The sequence below is a fragment of the Chiloscyllium plagiosum genome, chromosome 7 (genome assembly GCF_004010195.1).
Source record: "Chiloscyllium plagiosum isolate BGI_BamShark_2017 chromosome 7, ASM401019v2, whole genome shotgun sequence".
NCBI lineage: Eukaryota > Metazoa > Chordata > Chondrichthyes > Orectolobiformes > Hemiscylliidae > Chiloscyllium > Chiloscyllium plagiosum.
Window position 1 is genome coordinate 87,942,035 of NC_057716.1, and position 20,277 is coordinate 87,962,311.

Sequence of the window (20,277 nt, forward strand, 5' to 3'; positions counted from 1 at the left end):
AAATGACATGACCCTCTCTCACTAATATCCTTACATGCAGATGAGGAAGGACATCACTTCGACTGGGACAACACATCTATCCTAGGACAATCCAAACAGAGACATGCACGAGAATTCCTAGAAGCTTGGCATTCCAACTGGAACTCTATCAATAAACACATTGAGTTGGACCCAATTTACCACCCCCTGATAAAAAGAATAGGAAATGACATCACCGCAGGAAATGATACCACCAGCCCAAAGAAACCCAAATATATAAATAGAAAGCAGGAATCATCAGCAATTCTTCATTCGGAGGTTCATTGAAGAAGTTATTTAGTATGGTGATGAAACGTGTGAAAATGAACCTTCAGGAAATATTAGGCTATTAAATACATAATCTAATTCCTCAGTAACTATTCAACTGATCCCTATCTGACCTGACACAGTCTGCAGTGATCTACATCCATGTGACAACAATAAATCAAATCAAATCAAAAATCACATCAGGGTACACTACTGAGTGAATGAATTATCTTATTTTTGATCATTATCAGGGAAGTCATGAAAAAACATTTATTTATCGCGTATGGAATCTTAAATGCTATTAAAGACTGATCATCAAAATAATTAATGGAGAGTCTAAGTTAATAAAAACAGCTAAGCAGTTACAAAGGCAACTTGTCTTACAATATTTCAGGTTCAACTGTTTACTGATTTTTAAAAAAGCATTAACAAATGTGGGCATCGTTGGCTGGGTCAGCACGTATTTCCCATCCTTAGTTGCCCTTGAGAGGGAGACAGGAAACTGCCTTCTTAAACTGTGGCAATGTGTGTGCTATATGCAGATCCACAATATCATTAAGGAAGGAGTTCCAGGATTTTGGCTCAAGAACACTGAAGAAAAGGCAAGTCTGTCGGGGAACTTATAGCTAGTGGTGTCTCCCTGCAATTGTTGCCCTTGTCTTTCCAGATGGAAGTGGTTGTAAGTTTGGAAGGTGCTGTCTAAGGAGCTTTGGTGAATTTCTGCCGTATATCTTGTAAATAGCATACTCTGGTGCTCCTGAACATTGGTGGTGGAGGGACTGAACTTTTGTGGATATGATGCCAATTAAGCAGACTACTTTGACATGGACAATGTGAAGCTTCTTGAGTGTTGTTGGAGCTGCACTTATCCAAACAAGTCAGGAGTATTCCACCACACTCCTTACTTGTGTCTGGAAAATGATAGACAGGCTTTGGGGAGTTGAGTTACTCACTGCAGGAATCCTAATCTCCGACCTTCTCTTGTAGCCACTTTATTTATATGGATAGTTCAGTTCAGTTTCTGGTCAATGGTAACTCCAAGGATATTGATTAGTTGGGGATCTAGTGATAGTGATGCCATTAAGTATCAAGGGAAGATAGTTAAACCTCTTTTGTTGGAGATGGTCATTATCTGGCACTTCTGTGATGCAAAGGTTACTGATTATAATTTACAGTCATGCTCAACATTTGAGATTGACATCAAATGCCGAGATTAGTTTAGAATTAGAGATTTTACAAAGCCAACAAATGAACTGCATTAGTTAGCTAGTCTAGTGAATTGAATGAAGTTTGGCTATGTCTCCTGACACCCCCAAGAAGTTCACATTGTACATGGAAAGTTCTGTGCATTAAACACTCTTCCAGTAAAAAGATGATAATGCCCAAATAAGCAAATTAAATATGAGTGAATGGAACAAGGTGATGTCACAGGGTGTATTAGTAATGGTGCTGGACAGATGTGCTTTGCACATGTGTACTGGGAAAGTTTTGGGGTGTCAAAAGACATTCAATTGAAGTTTATGGTAGAATTGGTACGTGTTGAACCAGAATATCAGCAATAAAATAAGTGTATAGTATAGTCATTCAGCATCAACCGCGGACCTTTTTGGAGGTAACCTGTGTGCCAACCCAAAATTGGCATTTGGCTTCTCAAATAAGTAAATGAGGGGCATATAGCCAGCCCTATTCAGGACTCCCTTTTTACACAATGAATGGATGTGGGGGATTCACTGGCAAGACCAACATATTGCCCATTCATCTAATTGGTCTTGAGAAGGAACAGGTGAGCTGTCTGTTCGAACTGCTTCAAAGGCTCATATGACAGTCAGTGTAACATAAGTTATAAAACAATTTTGATGAAAAGTGTTGGGAACAGGGTCATTCATCAAATAACTTGCTCCAATCCCAGCTATCACTTCAGGCAAGGTATTAATGATCTTGATGACAAGGATGCAAAGTGCAGGTACCTTCCCTTGAGTGAGCAGTCTGCAAGCTCAAAGCAATATGGGTGTGTGACTCCTTGATAAACAATAGAACTTATTGTGTTCCCTGGAATTATGAGTTTCCTCTCTATATCATTTTAGAAGACAATGATTAACAGTTGTAACTTCTAAGTAAAGTTATTCACATATATAAATGATTGGGAGATACACTTCTGCTGGAGTTCTATCCACTTTTTTACATTAACTTCAGTTGTTCAAATGTGGAGACCCTGGAGAAATGAGCACAAACAATCATTGCTCAATTTTTCTCAACTCTCATCTTGATGCTACAGCAGGTAATGAACCCGCACAGAGCAGTGAATTCTATATTGAGGATATCATCAAGCCAATATTTAATTTGAGGCTGGCCTTCCAAATATGGGAGCAAGTCAAAGTATGGCTTTGTGAGGGGCAGGTCATGCCTCACAAACCTTATTGAGTTCTTTGAGGATGTGACTAGAAAGGTTGATGAGGGTCGAGATGCGGATGTGGCGTATATGGACTTCAGCAAGGCATTTGATAAGGTTCCCCATGGTAGGCTCATTCAGAAGGTCAGGAGGAATGGGATACAGGGGAACTTAGCTGTCTGGATACAGAATTGGCTGGCCAACAGAAGACAACGAGCAGTAGTAGAAGGAAAATATTCTGCCTGGAAGTCAGTGGTGAGTGGTGTTCCACAGGGCTCTGTCCTTGGGCCTCTACTCTTTGTAATTTTTATTAATGATTTGGATGAGGGGATTGAAGGATGGATCAGCAAGTTTGCAGATGACACAAAGGTTGGAGGTGTCGTTGACAGTATAAAGGGCTGTTGTAGGCTGCAGCGGGACATTGACAGGATACAGAGATGGGCTGAGAGGTGGCAGATGAAGTTTAACCTGGATAAATACGAGGTGATGCATTTTGGAAGGTCGAATTTGAAAGCTGAGTACAGGATTAAGGAAAGGATTCTTGGCAGTGTTAAGGAACAGAGGGATCTTGGTGTGCAGGTACATAGATCCCTTAAAATGGCCACCCAAGTGGACAGGGTTGTTAAGAAAGCATGTGGTGTTTTGGCTTTCATTATCAGGGGGATTGAGTTTAAGAGTCGTGAGATCTTGTTGCAGCTCTATAAAACTTTGGTTAGACCGCACTTGGAATACTGCGTCCAGTTCTGGTCGCCCTATTATAGGAAAGATGTGGATGCTTTGGAGAGGGTTCAGAGGAGGTTTACCAGGATGCTGCCTGGACTGGAGGGCTTATCTTATGAAGGGAGGTTGACTGAGCTCGGACTTTTTTCATTGGAGAAAAGGAGGAGGAGAGTGGACCTAATTGAGGTATACAACATAATGAGAGGCATAGATAGAGTCGATAGCCAGAGACTAAATCCCAGGGCAGAAATGGCTAACACGAGGAGTCATAGTTTTAAGCTGGTTGGAGGCAAGTATAGAGGGGATGTCAGAGGCAGGATCTTTACACAGAGAGTTGTGAGAGCATGGAATGTGTTGCCAGCAGCAGTTGTGGAAGCAAGGTCATTGGGGACATTTAAGAGACTGCTGGACATGCATATGGTCACAGAAATTTGAGGGTGCGTACATGAGGATCAATGGTTGGCACAACATCGTGGGCTGAAGGGCTTGTTCTGTGCTGTACTGTTCTGTTCTATGTTCTAAGTCCTGCCTCTAAAATTTGCTCGTCAATCAAATGATAAGCATTACTCTTGACCCAGTAGTGCCCCTTGGAGTAATGACCACTGGATGTTGCAATGTGGTTGCAGGTAGTGTTCTCAAGAATGGAAAGGAAAGAACCCAGAATAATGTAAGTCCTGGGTCTCTCCAGGAAGATACTTGGTGCTAGCCTTCTTCACAAAATCATGGCAGTGGTAGGAGGAGACACATAACAGCAATTAATTGGACTCAACCATAAATAATTAGGAAATTGATATTTATGTCTGGTCTGTAAATAGACACTCGCAGAATCGACGTTTCGGGCATAAGCCCTTCTTCAGGAATGAGGGAATGAAGAATGAGCCCTTCTTCATTCCTGAAGAAGGGCTTATGCCCGAAACGTCGATCCCTCATTCCTGAAGAAGGGCTTATGCCCGAAACGTCGATTCTCCTGTTCCTTGGATGCTGCCTGACTGCTGCGCTTTTCCAGCAACACATTTTCAGCTCTGATCTCCAGCATCTGCAGTCCTCACTTTCTCCTCTGTAAATGGACAGCCTAGCTTTTTTGAGAATACTTATTGAAAATACAGAGCCACAATTCCCTGGATGTTGCAATCATTTAGTGTCATTGAGATGTGTTTTTTTCTTCCCAGCACTGGAAAAGGTAAAAGTGAGAAAGATTGAGGAGTTACCTTGCTAATGTACTTGAAGAGAAAGAAATAAGGCCAATACCATAACACACAATCTATGACTGTGAAGATTTTTGTCACAACACCTATATCTGGAAGATCCAAAGGAAATTGCCTTTCCAGACTTTTCACTGGGTGGCAACAGAGTGTGGTTTTCTGAAATCTAACATTAAAAAGGATTAAAATGCAGGCAACCCAGCTACTCCACTAAATATATTACATTCTGTCATGATTCAATTAAGTGTTATGCCTTTCAATAAACTGCACCAATGAAATCTTCTGGAAGGAAAATGTTCTGCTACATTGACTCTCTTCAGTACATCTTACCAGACATGCTGCATTGCTTTGGGGAGCCGAATCCTGGCATGACCCCTAAATGGAAGGAATCCACTTTGAGTTAAGTAATAGATGGAATCATTCATGAGCTGCAGCTACATCTGTTTTTCTTTCCATCCCACCCTCCCACCCTTACTGAGCAAGGTCCCTACAGCAATTGCCAGGCAGGCTCATATTGTGCTGAAAATATAATTGTTGATTAAAAATAACTAGACATTGACTGAAAGCTTTGGTAAGGCCCTCCATTCCTATTTCAATCAAATGCAAAGCCCGAGCACTATTTTCTACAGCCCAATTACTGGAACTAGAGAAGTTAACCTGTCATTCCACAGTGACACATCAAAGCCCACAGCATAAAAAGCTGAAAATGCACTGACATCTGCTGTTCCTATATGTATGCCCTCTTGTCAGTTACTGTAAGTGCCTACTACAAATCAGTTATGCTGTTTTGCAGCATCCCTTAGAATTATACTGCCAAGTGGTCATTAGTTGAGAAAATTGTAGCTATACCCCTGATTGAGAAAATTGTGTTCATTTCCTTTGTCATTTAGATATTTAATGGGCATATCTGACCTCCAAAGATATAATGCGAACTGCATTCACCTTCTAGTGGTGCTTATCCAGGGTCTAATTTAACTTTTATAACAAGGGAAAGTCGATGAGCTTCAGCAACCCCAGGATAAAGATCTGGTCAAACAATGGTTGGATATAGCCCTTTCCCAGTTTTTTTTTCCAAATGGGCTCATCTGATGTGAAATAAAGAGCACTTGCACAATTTAGTTTAGAAGGATAACATGAGTGAATTTGTTTTCTCTTCTTTTTATGTCATCTTTGCTTTCAGTCACCAGTCCCTAAGAAGTGTGTGTATGTGTGTGTTCATCTCAGTACAACACAGAGAAATTAATAAATGAAAAATATTAGGCCAACAGCAGAAGCAAAATACTTTACAGCTCAAGGAACAAGGTGGCAGATATAATGTCATTCGCTGGGTAAATCTGAGGAAGATAGCTGATTCCTTCAGATTAGTTTTGCCATCTTACCAAGCCCCACTGTGGGATCAAGGTGCAACTCATGATCCCCCAGCTCACCCCACCTCAGAAGTACTATACTACTGCCATTAGTGCATTTGCCCCAGTACTAAAAAGCATTGGATGAGAGCAAAGAAGATTCTATCCAGCCTTGATTAGCTACTGTCCTGTGTTCCAAAAGAAGTTGATTTCAACACCAGGCATTTCAATGAAATCTATGGCAGAGTTGGAAGAGAGACACAAAACTCTGATAAGGCACATTTGCCAAAAAAGTCTTATAGAAGGCAAACACTTATGGGATCATTCATCTGAAGAATGCTTAGAATGCAGACTCATCATAATATATATCCTATTTCACAACAGAGATAGATACAAGACCTTGTGGCATTGTCCTCGCACGGCACATCTGCTTGACTACATCATCGTCCAAGCAAGAGAGCACTATCCGATTCCATGGCAGGAACTGATGACAGCTGGACTGACCATCAAGCTTATTATCTCCATTAACCTAGTCCAAACAGTGGTGGCATCAGCAGATAAACTGAAAGACTCTGTGAAGAAAGACCTACCTGATCAGCTCTCACAGTCAATGACCAGAAACCACACAATGTTCATATTGCCTGAACTGCCTTTAAGTCCACCATCCACCTGTGTGCAGAGAGTTTTGAGTTTCTTTACCAAGAAACATCAAAACTGGTTTAAGAAGAACAACCAGGAGATCCAGGACCTAATAAATTGCAAGTACATAGTATCGTTGAGCTGGGAAAAATTCAAGGGGAAAAAGGGTGGTGTACAGATAAATGTAGGTCACTCTCATAAACAAAACCAAAACCTAAAGAACAGATAGCTGTTCATCATCCAAGTGGCTGATGGTTGTTCATTACTATGGCCTACAGAACAGATAATGGACCATCATTCTGCCATCATGGGCAAAGAAATAGCAGGAATACCGCAAGTCAAGGTCAGCCAATGACTTGCGTGGATTCTTCTGTGCAATCAAGATCAACTATAGTACACTTCCCTAAGCACCTAGCCCAAGGACAGATAGGTAGTCAACACTTCCTGGAAATAACACTTTGACAATCTCTTCAACAAAGACTCAGTCTTCAACAGAAGTGCCCTCAACCACATCCCACAGCATGCTTTCCTGCTGCTACCTTAGCTCAATGTGAGGTTGAAAATCCTATCCTGCAGCTGAAAAACAAAAAGCAATTGGTGCAGATGAAACCCCTGCTGAAATGCTAAACTATTACAACGGAGAAGAACTCATGGCTGTGTACATAACTGAAAGGTTGGCAGCATGCTAGTGGATCTCCAAGATGCTATAATTACAGATAACTACAGTGGGCCGTGCCTGCTGTTCACCACAAGGAAGGTCTTGATAAAAAATCCTCCTCAATCATTTCCTTTCACTGCGTAAAGAGATCCTGCTGCAGTCATATTGGGGATTTCAGCCAGCAAGAGGCACAGAGAACATGATCACAGCAACACAAGTTCATGAGAAGTATACAGAACAGCAGCAACCTCTATCCATTGTCTTCTTTAGTTTCACAAAGGTCTCCAACTCTGTCAACTGCAGAGACTGTGGAGCATTCTCCTCAAATTTGCTGCCTTCAGAAATTCATCATCATCCTCCACCTGTTGTATGATGAGTTACAAGCAGAAATCCTCATCCATGGAACCAGCATTGATCCAGTAATCTACAATACAAGAAGGCGACTGTTCATACTGTGTTACCTCCAGTCCAGAACCAAAACTAGCCATGTATGCAGATGACCTTTGCAAATCTGCATACCCAGAAGCTGAACTCTGAACTATCATTGATGTATTCAAAGACTTAACTAGAGAATAGCCCCAAGGCTAAACATTTGGATGACTTAAAGTTTTCTAATAGCCTGCTTTCAGCTCACAATATAGCACCCATCCTCCTCTAACTATCAAAATTTATGGCAAGCTACTGAACAATGACAATTTGTGCTTAGAATCCTTACAGTGAGGAACAGGACATGTGGCCCAACTGATCCACACCAATTTTATGAGAAAGATCCCACCTAGACCCATCCCACTACCCTATTCCTGTATTTTCCATGGCTAAAACACCTAAACTACACACCACTGGACACTATGGGGCAATTTAGCATGGGCAATCTACCTAACCTGCACATCTTTGGACTGTGGGAGGAACCCAGAGCACCCCTGGAGCAAACCCAAGAAGAGTGGAGGAGAACTTGCAAACTCCACACAGCCAGTCACCCGAGGGTGAAATCAAACCTGGGTCCCTGGCACTGTGAGGCAGCAATACTAATGACTGAGCAACTATGCCACCCTTTATTTCCATATCTTAGGAGCTCCTTTCAGGGAGGGCAGACATCAATGATGAAATGTAACGTTGCCTCTAGCAGTGACCGCAGTGTCATCGGTGTGGATCGAGTATTCTGGGAGCAATGGCGGTAGGCCTGGAACTTGGACACCTGGTGGTGGTAGGCCTGAAGTCTAAATTCTTGGTTATAGCAGGGCCCAGACCGGGAACTCCTAGCAACAGTAGTCTTGGAGCCTGGACTCTTGGCTGACGTTGTAAGGGCGAATATGAATAGGAATGGCATAGAGTGATGGGAGCCATTTGCTGACAAATGGGATTAGGTCAGATTGAGATATCTGGGCAGCGCAGATGAATTGGGCTCAAGGGTCTGTTTCTGTGCTGTACGACTCTATGACTCTTTAACCCAAGCTTCCCACCTACCTGCTTTAGCAAACATCATGTACACCACCTATGGTAGTGTTTACAATCCAAAAAGATGTCCCATTGAAATATGGTTTACCTTAAAGCATTGTACTGGATTTACATCTTGCAGATCATAAAATATTTTATATACCTTCGCAAGATTCCATCCTCTCTTGCTTATGTCTTTTGTGATATGGGCTAGGAGCAGGTAGGTGGGGCTAGTTGAGTTTGGGAATATGTTTGGCATGGACTGGTTGGACCAAAGAGTCTGTTTCTGTGCTGAATGACTCTATGACTCTATAAGAATGTCAAAGTTTCTTTTTTTTTCAGGGTGATAGGCCGGAGAGGGGGTGGGGGCGGAGAGGTCGGGAAGAAGATTGCAGGTCAGTAGGGCGGTGCTGAATCTGGGGGTTGGGACTGAGAAAAGGTGGGGGGAGAGGATTGGTTGGTGCGGGTGTCCCAGAGGTGTTCCCTGAAACGTTCCACAAGTAGGCGGCCTGTCTCCCCAGTGTAGTGGAGACCACATCGGGTGGAACGGATGCAGTAAATAATGTGTGTGGAGGTGGAGGTGAATTTGTGATGGATATTTGTGATGGACCTGCAATCATCTTCCCGACCTCTCCGCCCCCACCCCCTCTCTGGCCTATCACCCTCACCTTAACCTCCTTCCACCTATCGCATTCCCAACGCCCCTCCCCCAAGTCCCTCCTCCCTACCTTTTATCTTAGCCTGCTTGGCACACCCTCCTTATGCCCGAAACGTCGATTCTCCTTCTCCTTTGATGCTGCCTGACCTGCTGCGCTTTTCCAGCGACACATTTTTAAGCCCCAGTACTCAAGGTAGAGTACAAACAGTGCATGACATAGCTTCAGTCCAGCGTTCTCCAATCCATAATCTTATTTAAAAATTATGTTTTAATGGTCTATATGTTTTGTTAAGTGATAAGACTACAAATATTATTAACTCTCTTACAGCTTTATTGGCCATAGCCACTTCAACATTTTACTATCATATGTATGTAAATAGTCTTGCTTTTACTCCCTAACATCTTACGTTTCTCCATATTAAATTTAATCATTCAGCACAGCAGATTTTATTCAGCTGGACTATTCTCCATGCTGTACAATTGCCACAATGAAGGGGCAAACAGTAATTTTGATCTTAACTTTGGCAGAAGTGGGATGAATAGGCTGAATGCTTTGAAAAGAACATGGTTTACCATTTCTGTGAAAGTACTGAACTAAACAAAAATGCAATCATTGAGCAACCTTGCTTCAGGGTAAAGTCAAAGCGAACTATTTGGTGGTTTTGGAAAGCTGACAGTTACTATTAAATTTTGTTCCTTTTCAAGGTTAGAGCTGTTTGCATGTGACAGTGTGGTTCATTCATCAGGAAGAAACTGCCTGCCTTTCCCCCACATTAGACTGCAGTGAAATAGCCCAGCCTCTCTTCCATGTCTTTTTTTCCTGATTTGTAATGCTTTACTTAACAAATTAATACAGATTGTCCCAGACAAAATCATTTTAAATTAAATGAAAAATAAGACAGTTTAGATTCTATATCTATGCAATACATGCTGATAAGATCAAGTGCATTTAACCAATAACTGCTCGGTATTACACAACTGCATTCCATTTTAAATTTCCAATTAACTCCAGTTATTATTTGTAAATGGCACTGCATTAGCTCAATGGGCTGATGGAGAATGATACCAATATTGCAAGTCCAGTCCCTATCCTGGGTATGGGAGTCCTGTTTCACCTGATTTTTGTGGGTTGATTCCTCTCAAGCTTTTTTAACCAATTATCTCTCTCTAATGGACAGAGATGCCTTCAGTCCTATGGTTAATTTCCTAATTTTATGTTCATATTCTGAACTGCAGACTCTTTTTTTTTAACTTGTCTCTTGTATTTATGTTAGATGTATCAATAATGGAATTTCTGCAAAGGTTTCACAGAGCCTCACTCAATCTGTACGATAAACAAAGAGGTGGACACATGCAATTTTGCATGCATCTAATTTTCTATTTGCCAACTTATAACAGTCAAATCTCGGCAGAAAGTTAATAATGTAGTTAACAAATGGGAGATGGATAAATACAGGGTAATGCATAGTATTGGCTGAAACTTGAGGAATGTGGACATAATAGATCAGTGCCAATAGGCTAGAGGTCAAATATCGGTAAAAGATTCAGGGGTAATTATCAGCCATTTGATTAATGTGTCCACTTATCGGGGAACATATTATTAACAAGACTAATAATGGATTGAGCTGGATAATCAAATTGCAGAGATCTGGTCAAGCCAAACCTTGAATATTACTTATAGGTCGAGTCAATAATGAACCAAAGAGACATTGAAAAGCTGAAACTGTACAGGAAAGAGACATAAGTTTAATCCCCAGAGTCAGGTCCATGCATACATTTATATTTATAGAAGAGAAGAGAAACTTGAGCTTTTCATATTGGAAAATAAGCAGAAATGAGGTGACTTTATAGGAGTATGTGCAATTATACAGAAAACACTACCAATCTACGTTAAGCTGTAGAAGTAAAACTGAGGGAAACAGATTCAAATTGCCAAGACTTTTTTCTTCATTTATTGAGTGCACAACATGTAGAATACACTTCCAATAGTGAAGACAAAAATACTGGAATCATTTAACAAACTGAATACAATGAGGATGGCAAGGCATTGGTCCATTACAAGGTCAGCCTGTGGAATTAATCCTGGGAAAGAAGGAAATGACAAAGGCATTGAAAAAATATTGAACTTCATGGTAGAAGACAAAAAAAAACATCTCAAGAGTAGCAGAAAATCTAGAGATACAGGGAGAGAGGAACTAAAACAATCGCAATCACAATCACCACAGAAGAAGTACTTGAAAAAACTAAGGAGACTAAAGTCTAACAAATCCCCTGGACCTCATGGTCCTAAGAATTATAAAAGAAGTGGCTATAGATATAATGAGCACATTAGTTTGATCTTCCTGTAGATTCTAGAAATGGATCTGCAGATTGGAAAACCAATTCTTTTGAACGAAGGAGGAAGAGAGAAAGCAGAAACCTGTCAGCCAGTTAGCCCAATGTTCATTATTGCAAAATGTTAGAATCTATTATCAAGGAAGTGGTGTGAAGGACATTCAGAAAATCACATTACAATAAGGCAGAGATTTTGTTTTATTCAGTTATGGGATGTGGGCATTACTGGCAAAGCATCATAATGGCCCAGAGAGCAATTAAGAGTCAACCATATAGATCTGGAGTCACATATAAGCTTGTCTGGGTAAGGGCGACAGATTTCCTTCCCGAAAAAGCATTGGTAAAACAGCTGGATTCTTACAACAACCAGCAGTGGTTACATGGTCAACAGTGAGGCGGCATGGTGGCTCAATGGTTAGCACTGCTGCCTCACAACACCATTTCAAATCCAGCCTCTGGCAACTGTCTGTGGAGTTTGCAAGTTCTCCCTGTGTCTGTGTGGGTTTCCTTCAGGTGCTCCTGTTTCCTCCCAGCACCCAAAGATGTGCAGGGTTAGGTGAATTAGCCATGCTAAATTGCCCATAGTATCAGGGATGTGTATGTTAGGTGTATTAGTCAGGGGACATGTAGAATAATAGGGAAAGGGAATAGGTATGGGTGGGTTACTCTTCAGAGGGTTGGTATAGACTTGATGGGCCAAATGGTCTGTTTCCACGCTGAAGGGATTCTGTGATTAGGCTAGACCTTTTTTTATATATTATCATTATAGACTTGAAATTTCACCACAGTGGGATTCAAACCCATATGGACAGATGTTAGAATCATAGAGTCTTGCAGAACAGATCCTTCGGTCCAACTTATCCATGCCAACCAAGTTTCCCAAACTAAAGTAGTCCCACTTACCTGTGTTTGGCCCAAATCCTTCTAAATCTTCTCTATTCATGCACTTATCAGAATTCTTTTAAATGTCGTAACCATACCTGCATCTACCACTTTCTCTGGCAGTTTATTCCATACATGAACCACCCGTGGTGTAAAACAGTTGCCCCTCATGTCCTTTTTAAATCTTTCACCTCTCATCTTAAAAATATACCCCCTAGTTTTTAACTCGCCCACCCTAGTGAAAAGACCTTTACTATTCACCTTATCTCAAGATTTTATAGACCTCAATAAGGTCACGCTTTAACACCCTATGCTCCAGTGAAAAAAGTCCTAGCGTATCCAGCCTCTCCCTATAAATCAAATTCTCTATTCCTGGCAACATCCTGGTAAGTCCTTTCTGAACCATCTCCAATTTAATAATATCCCTCCTATACCAGGGTGACCAGAACTGTACACAGTGCAGACGAAGCTCGATTATCTGAAGGACATGGGCGGGGAGTATTTCGTTTGGTTAATCGAATGCGGGATAATCGAGTGCCAGATAACATAGTTTAGCCAAACATCGGGACCTTGCGATCTTGTTTGGATAATCTGAAATTTGGATAATTTAATGCCAGATAATCGAGGTTCCTCTGTACTTTAAAACTGGCCTCACCAACGCCCTGTACAAACTCAGCATGATGTCCCAACTCCTATACTCAACTGTCTGAACATTAAAGGCAAGCAAACTAAATACCTTCTTAATTAAGCTGTCTACCTGTGACACAACTATGTAACTGATGAAACTATGCAACTATGTAACTCCTAGGTCTCTCTGTTCAACAACACTACACTAGACCCTATCATTAACTGTATAAGTCTTGCCCTTGTTCATTTTACCAAAATGCAATACCTCGCATTTGTCTAACTTAAACTCTGTCTGCCTTTCTTTAGCCCTTTGGTCGAATTAATCAAGACCTCTTTGTATTCTTAGATAACCTTCTTCACTGTCAAATTTACAACCAATTTTGGTGTCATTTGCAAACTTAGTAATTACATTAGCCTGGGGTTTTGGATTACTAGTCAAGTGACATTACCACTAAGCCACCACCTCCCCAAGTCATCATCATTTTGTGAAAGGGAAATCATTTTTGACTGGCTTATTTGAATTCTTGGAGCATGTAACAAACATGGTGGATGAGAGTATACCACTACATGTAGAGATTCCCAGAGACATTCCCAGAGGCCATGTAAATGCTCATGGTTTTGGGGATGATACATTAACGTGGATCGAAGATTGGCTGAATAACAGGAAACAGAGACTCAAAATACATGGGTTATTATGTGATTGGTAAACTCTATCTGTGGTCTTCCACAGAGAAGAAGGGGCTAGCTGTATTATAGTCATATTTGCTGGGTAAATAGGAAAATACATATGAAGGGGCAAACAAAGGAACTATGAAGAGGTATAGACAATTTAAGTGAATGGGTAGAAATGTAGCCAATAGAACATAATGTGAGAAAAAGTAAAATGACTCTGTCAACTTTGGGAAGAACACAAAAGCAGATCTTTATTTAATGGAGAGAGACTGCAGAATGATATGGTCCAGAGGGATCTGGGTGTCTTGCACATTAATCACAAAATGTCAAAATATTATTAGTATGTGATTAAGAAGGAAAATAGATTTTTTGTCTCTATTGTTGTAACTGTACAGGGCTTTGGTGGGGCTGCATTTACATTTTTTGTTGACAGCTTCAGTCTTCCTTCTTAAGAAGAGCTTGCACTGGAGACAGTTTTATTGAAGTTTCAATATGTTGATTCCTGTGGTGAGGAGTTTGTCTTATGAGGAAACATTGAGCACATTGTGCCTATGCATAAGGACATTTGGATGATTGAGGGCTAAAAGTAGAGGCCACAGCTGAAACATTAGTAGTCTCTCATTTAAAGATAAGATGAGAAGGAATTTATTCGCTAAGAAGGGGTTCTTTGGAAGCTCTTCCACAGAAAACAGTGGACGCTGAGCCTTTGAACATAGAGTCATAGAGTCATAGAGATGTACAGCATGGAAACAGACCCTTCAGTCCAACCCGTCCATGCCGACTAGATATCCCAACCCAATCTAGTCCCACCTGCCAGCACCCGGCTCATATCCCTCCAAACCCTTCCTATTCATATACCCATCCAAATGTTTCTTAACATAATCAAGATCTATGACAGTATTGGCAAGAGTGATTACCACACAATCTTTGTGAAGACAACATTCCCCCCTTCAAACTGAAAATATGTTCTGCTGTGTTGTGTGACACTATCATTGTCACCATGACTGACTTCAAAAATATCTAGCAACAGGTTTTGAGAAGATCTGTAGCTCAGGTTGAGGTTCTGGATGTATGTTTGCTCACTGAGCTGGAAGGTTTATTTTCAGACATTTCATCACCCTACAAGGTAACATCTTCAGTGGGCCTCCAGGCGAAGCACTGTTCATGATTCCTGCCTTCTATTTATATGCTTGGGTTTCTTATGTCATTTCCTGTGATGTCATTTTCTGTGGTGATGTCATTTCCTGTTCTTTTTCTCAGGGGCTGGTAGATGGGATCTAACTCGATGTGTTTGTTGATAGAGTTCCGATTGGAATGTCATGCTTCTAGGAATTCTCGTGTGTGTCTCTATTTGGCTTGTCCTAGGATGGATGTGTCCTTCCTTATCTGTATCTAGTGAGATATCTAGGGATACTAGTGAGAGAGAGTCATGTCATTTTGTGGTTAGTTGATGTTCATGTATCCTGGCGACTAGTTTTCTGCCTGTTTGTCCAATGTGGTGTTTGTTACAGTTCTTGCACAGTATTTTGTAAATGACATTAGTTTTGCTTCTTGTCAGTATAGGGTTTTTCAAGTTCATTAGCTGTTGTTTTAGTGTGTTGGTAGGTTTGTGGGCTACCATGATGCCAAGTCTAGCAGTCATTTCTGAGATATCTTTGATGGAGGGAAGAGTGGCTAGGGTTTCTTGACATGCTGTTTGCTCGTTTGGGTTTGTTGCTGAGAAATCGGCAGACTGTGTTCATTGGGTACCTATTCATTTTGAATACATTGCATAGGTGATTTTCCTCTGCTCTGTGTAGTTCCTCTGTGCTGCAGTGTGTGTTGGCTCACTGAAATAATGTTCTGATACAGCTTTGTTTGTGGATGTTAGGATGATTGCTTCTGTAGTTCACTATTTGGTCCAAATGTGTTGTTTTCCTGTAGACGCTGGTTTGAAGGTCTCCATTGGTGGTCGCTCTATCGTGACATCTAGGAATGGCAGTTTGTTGTTGTTTAACTCCTCTTTAGTGAATTTTATGCCAGTAAGGGTATTATTGATGGTCTTGAAAGTTTCCTCTAATTTGTTTTGTTTAGTGATGACAAAGGTGTCATCCACGTAGCAGACCCAAAGTTTGGGTTGGATGGTTGGCAGAGCTGTTTGTTCGAGTCTCTGCATTACTGTCTCTGCTAAGAACCCTGATATTGGAGATCCCATGGGTGTTCCGTTGGTTTGTCTGTAGGTTTTGTTGTTGAAGGTGAAGTGGGTGGTAAGGCAAAGGTTCACTAGCTTGACGATACTGTCCTTGCAGATAAAGTTAGTGGTGTTTGGTGTATGGGTCTTTGAGTCTTCTAATAGTGTAGTCAGTGTTTCCTTGGCCAGGTTAATGCTGATTGATGTAAACAGAGCTGTTACATCAAAGGAGACCATTATTTCATCCTCTTGTATCTTAGTGTCTTTGATGTTCTTCAGGAATTCTTGGGTGGAATGGATGGAGTGGCGTGATGCTTCCATGGATTACCCAAAATTCACAAACCAGGAGTCCCCCTCAGACCCACAGTCTCGCTATCTGGAACATCAACTTACAGATTGGCCAAGGAGCTACATCAAAAACTAAAACATTTCATAGAAGACCCATGCCACTCCATCCAGAATATCTAGCAGCTCAAGACTGTGGGTGTGAGATGCTGTGCGCCAACAACAGCAGCAGAATTGTGATCCAGCACAATTTGCAATCTCATGGTTTGGCATATCCCCTGCTCAACCATTACCATCAAACCAGAGAATCAACCCTGGATAAATGGAAGGTGCAGGAGGACATGCCAGGAGCAGCATCCGGCAAACCTAAACATGAGGTGTCAACCTGGTAAAGCTACCAAACAGGATTTGCATGCTAAACAGCATAAATGTTCCAACAGATGAGATCTAAGCTCTCATCCAGTCATGAATGTAAGTGGACAATTAAACAGTTCATTGGAGGAGGAGGATCCTTAAATATCCCCATTCTCAATGATGGAAAAGAGCAATACATCAGTGCAAAAGATAAGGCTGAAGCATTCACAGCAACCTTCAGCCAGAAATGCCAGGTGGGTGAATCAGCTTGGCCTCCTCCTGTGGTCCCTCGCGTCACAGATACCAGCCTTCAGCCAAGTTGATTCTCTCCATGTGATATCAAGAAATATTTGGAGGCATTGGATACTGCAAAGGCTATTCCGGTGATAGCACTGAAGGCTTGAGCTCCAGAATATGCTGTTCCCTAATCCAAGCTGTTCCAGTGCAGTTACAACATTGGCAAATGTGGAACACTGTCAAGGTATATCCTGTACACAAGAAAAGGACAAATCCAACTGGCCAATTACAGCCCCATAATTCTATTCTTAATCATCTTTAAAGAGGTGGAAGGTTTCATCAACAGTGCTATCAAGCAGTATCTGCTCAGTGGCACCCAGTTGTCCAGGGACACTCAGCTCCTGACTTTATTACAGCCTTAGTTCAAACAGGGACAAAGACCTGAATTCCACAGGTGAGGTGAGAGTGACAGCCCTTAAGAGCAAAGCCACATTTGAATGAGTGTGGCATCAAGGAGCCCTAGCAAAACTGGAATCAATGAGTATCAGGGGGATAATTCTCCACTGTTTGGGATCATTCTTGATACATAGAAAGATGGTTGTGGCTTTGGATGTCAGTCATATCAGGTCCAGGGCTTCTTTGCTTCGTGTCCTAGGCCCAACCATCTTCAGCTGCTTCATCAATAGCCTTTCCTCTATCATAAGGTCAGACATGGAAATGTTCCCTGCTGATTGCACAATGTTCAGCCATAATTCATGATTTCTCAGACACTGAGCAGTCAAATGCAACAAGATCTGACCAATGTTCAGGCTTGAGCTGACAAGTGGCAAGTAACATTTGTACCACACAAATGCCAGCAATGACCACCTCCAATAAGAGACAATCTAACCACTGCCCCTTGACAATCAGTGCTGTTACCATCTGAAGCCCTGCTATCAATATCCTGGGAGCTAGCATTGTCCAGAAACTCAACTGTACTCACCTTATGAGTACAGTGGCTACAAGAGCAGATCAAAGGCCAGGAATACTGTGGCAAGTAACTCACTTCTGACTTCCCAAAGCCTGTCCACCATCTACAAGGCACAAGTCAAGAGTGTGATAAAATACTCCCCACTTGCCTGGATGGGTGCAAATCCAAAAGCAGTCATGAAGCTTGACCTCATCCAGGACCAAATAGCCCACTTGATTGGCACCACATCCATAAGCCTCCACTCCCTTCACACCAACGCTCAGTAGCAACAGTGTGACTGTCTACAAGATGCACTGCAGAAATTCATCAAAGATCCTTAAACCACACCTTCCAAACCCATGATTACTATCAACTAGAAGGACAAGGGCCATAGCTACATGGGAACACCACTGCTTGCAAGTTCCCCTCCAAGCCACTCACCATCCTGACTTGGAAATATATCACTGTTCCTTCACTGTTGCTGCTTCAAATTCCCAAAATATTCACATTGAAAACATTGTGGGTCAACCTACAGCATGTGGACTGCAGCAGTTCAAGAAGGCAGCTCAACACAACATTCTCAAGGGGAAACTCGGGATAGGCAATAAATGCTGGGTGAGCCACAGCATTCGAGTGAATTTTTAAAAAATATTAAACAAAATCTTATCTACAAGACAGTCAATAATGGTCTTATAGTTAGGCAGCATAAGATTGAGGAGCCACAGAGCCACTCTGTTTCTTATTTCTTATGTTCTTACAATCCCAGAAACACAGTTGTTGGTCTCACAGTCTGACAGCCTGAATTTGCAGTTTTTCATTGCAATGCGTCCAATTTTGTGCGAAATCCCAAAATGTCGGAATTAAGTTAGTTGACAAGATGTTTGGGAAAATATTTTGTTGAAATCTTTAACCTGCTGCATGTTGAGAATAGCACAACATAAACCAACATTCAACTTTACAACGATTGCAGTCATAGAGGATATAACCCAAAATTCGAAACACTTCAAGTGAAATGAGATTGGTTTTCTCATATTTATTAATACGTTAGTCTTTTGTCAAAAGCGCATAGTATTCTGTTGGTCTCCTGAACAGGAACAATATCTAATGAAGAGGTCTGAAGGAAGCAACAACAAATGATTATATTAACATTGAGATTTGTTATTAAAATATCACAATATTTCAAAGAGACATAACCAATGAAAACTGAATCAAGGTGTAATGTTTTGGAAGAAGTAGTCTGAAGTTCAATAATGTGACCTCAATCTGTTTCATTTATGAAACTAACAAGAGTTTAGCTACTATACTTGTTTAATTATTTACCATGTATTATTTTGCCACTATTATATTAATAGGTATTATCAATAAAATGGAAACTTTTTGATCAAGCAATGCAATCTATTCTAAGTAAGTGAAGTGCTAGACACAAGCTAATCCAGTATAAGACTTCAGGCCCCGGACTGGCTACTTTGAAATACCTTATTCAGCACATAATTTTAGTCCTAATCACTGATCACCACAATTTAAGCTTGCCCAGAGGTTTAACATTCAATTGTTGATCATATGCAATCTTTGTGGAGCCATAATTATTTTAACAAACTTATTTAATCTTTGCGGGTGAGACAGGAAAGATAAGTATTTATGGCCACCTCAATTACCCAAGTGAAAGTGTTGGGGAACTGCAGTACACTGTAATCAGTTGTAACCTAATAGCTTAATATTAGACCAGCTTCATTATTATGTACCTGAGAAATGTAATGTTTGTGCATGAATGAATTTCTGTTGAATTCTTTAATACTATGATGTCCACCCCCAATTCCATATATAATAAGATACATACATAAGAAACAAACGACAGGCAAAAGTAGACATTGGGCCACTTCAAACTGATGCTGGAAGCCTAGTGATGGGAGATAAGGAAATAGCTGGAGAACTTAATAAGTACTTTGCGTCAGTCTTCACAGTGGAAGACATGAGTAATATCCCAACAATTAAAGGGAGTCAGGGGGCTGAGTTGAGCATGGTTGCCATTACAAAAGAGGAAGTGCTAGAAAAGCTAAAAGTCTTAAAATTGATAAATATCCTGGCCCTGATGGGCTACATCCTAGAGTTCTGAGGGAGGTGGCTGAGGAAATAGTGGAGGCGTTGGTTGAGATCTTTCAAAAGTTGCTGGAGTCAGGGAAAGTCCTGGATGATTGGAAGATCGCTGTTGTAACCCCCTTGTTCAAGAAAGGATCAAGACAAAAGATGGAAAATTATAGGCCAATTAGCCTAACCTCGGTTGTTGGTAAAATTCTAGAATCCATCATTAAGGATGAGGTTTCTAAATTCTTGGAAGAGCAGGGTCAGATTAGAACAAGTCAACATGGATTTAGCAAGGGGAGGTCATGCCTGACAAACCTGTTGGAGTTCTTTGAAGAAGTGACAAGTAGGTTAGAC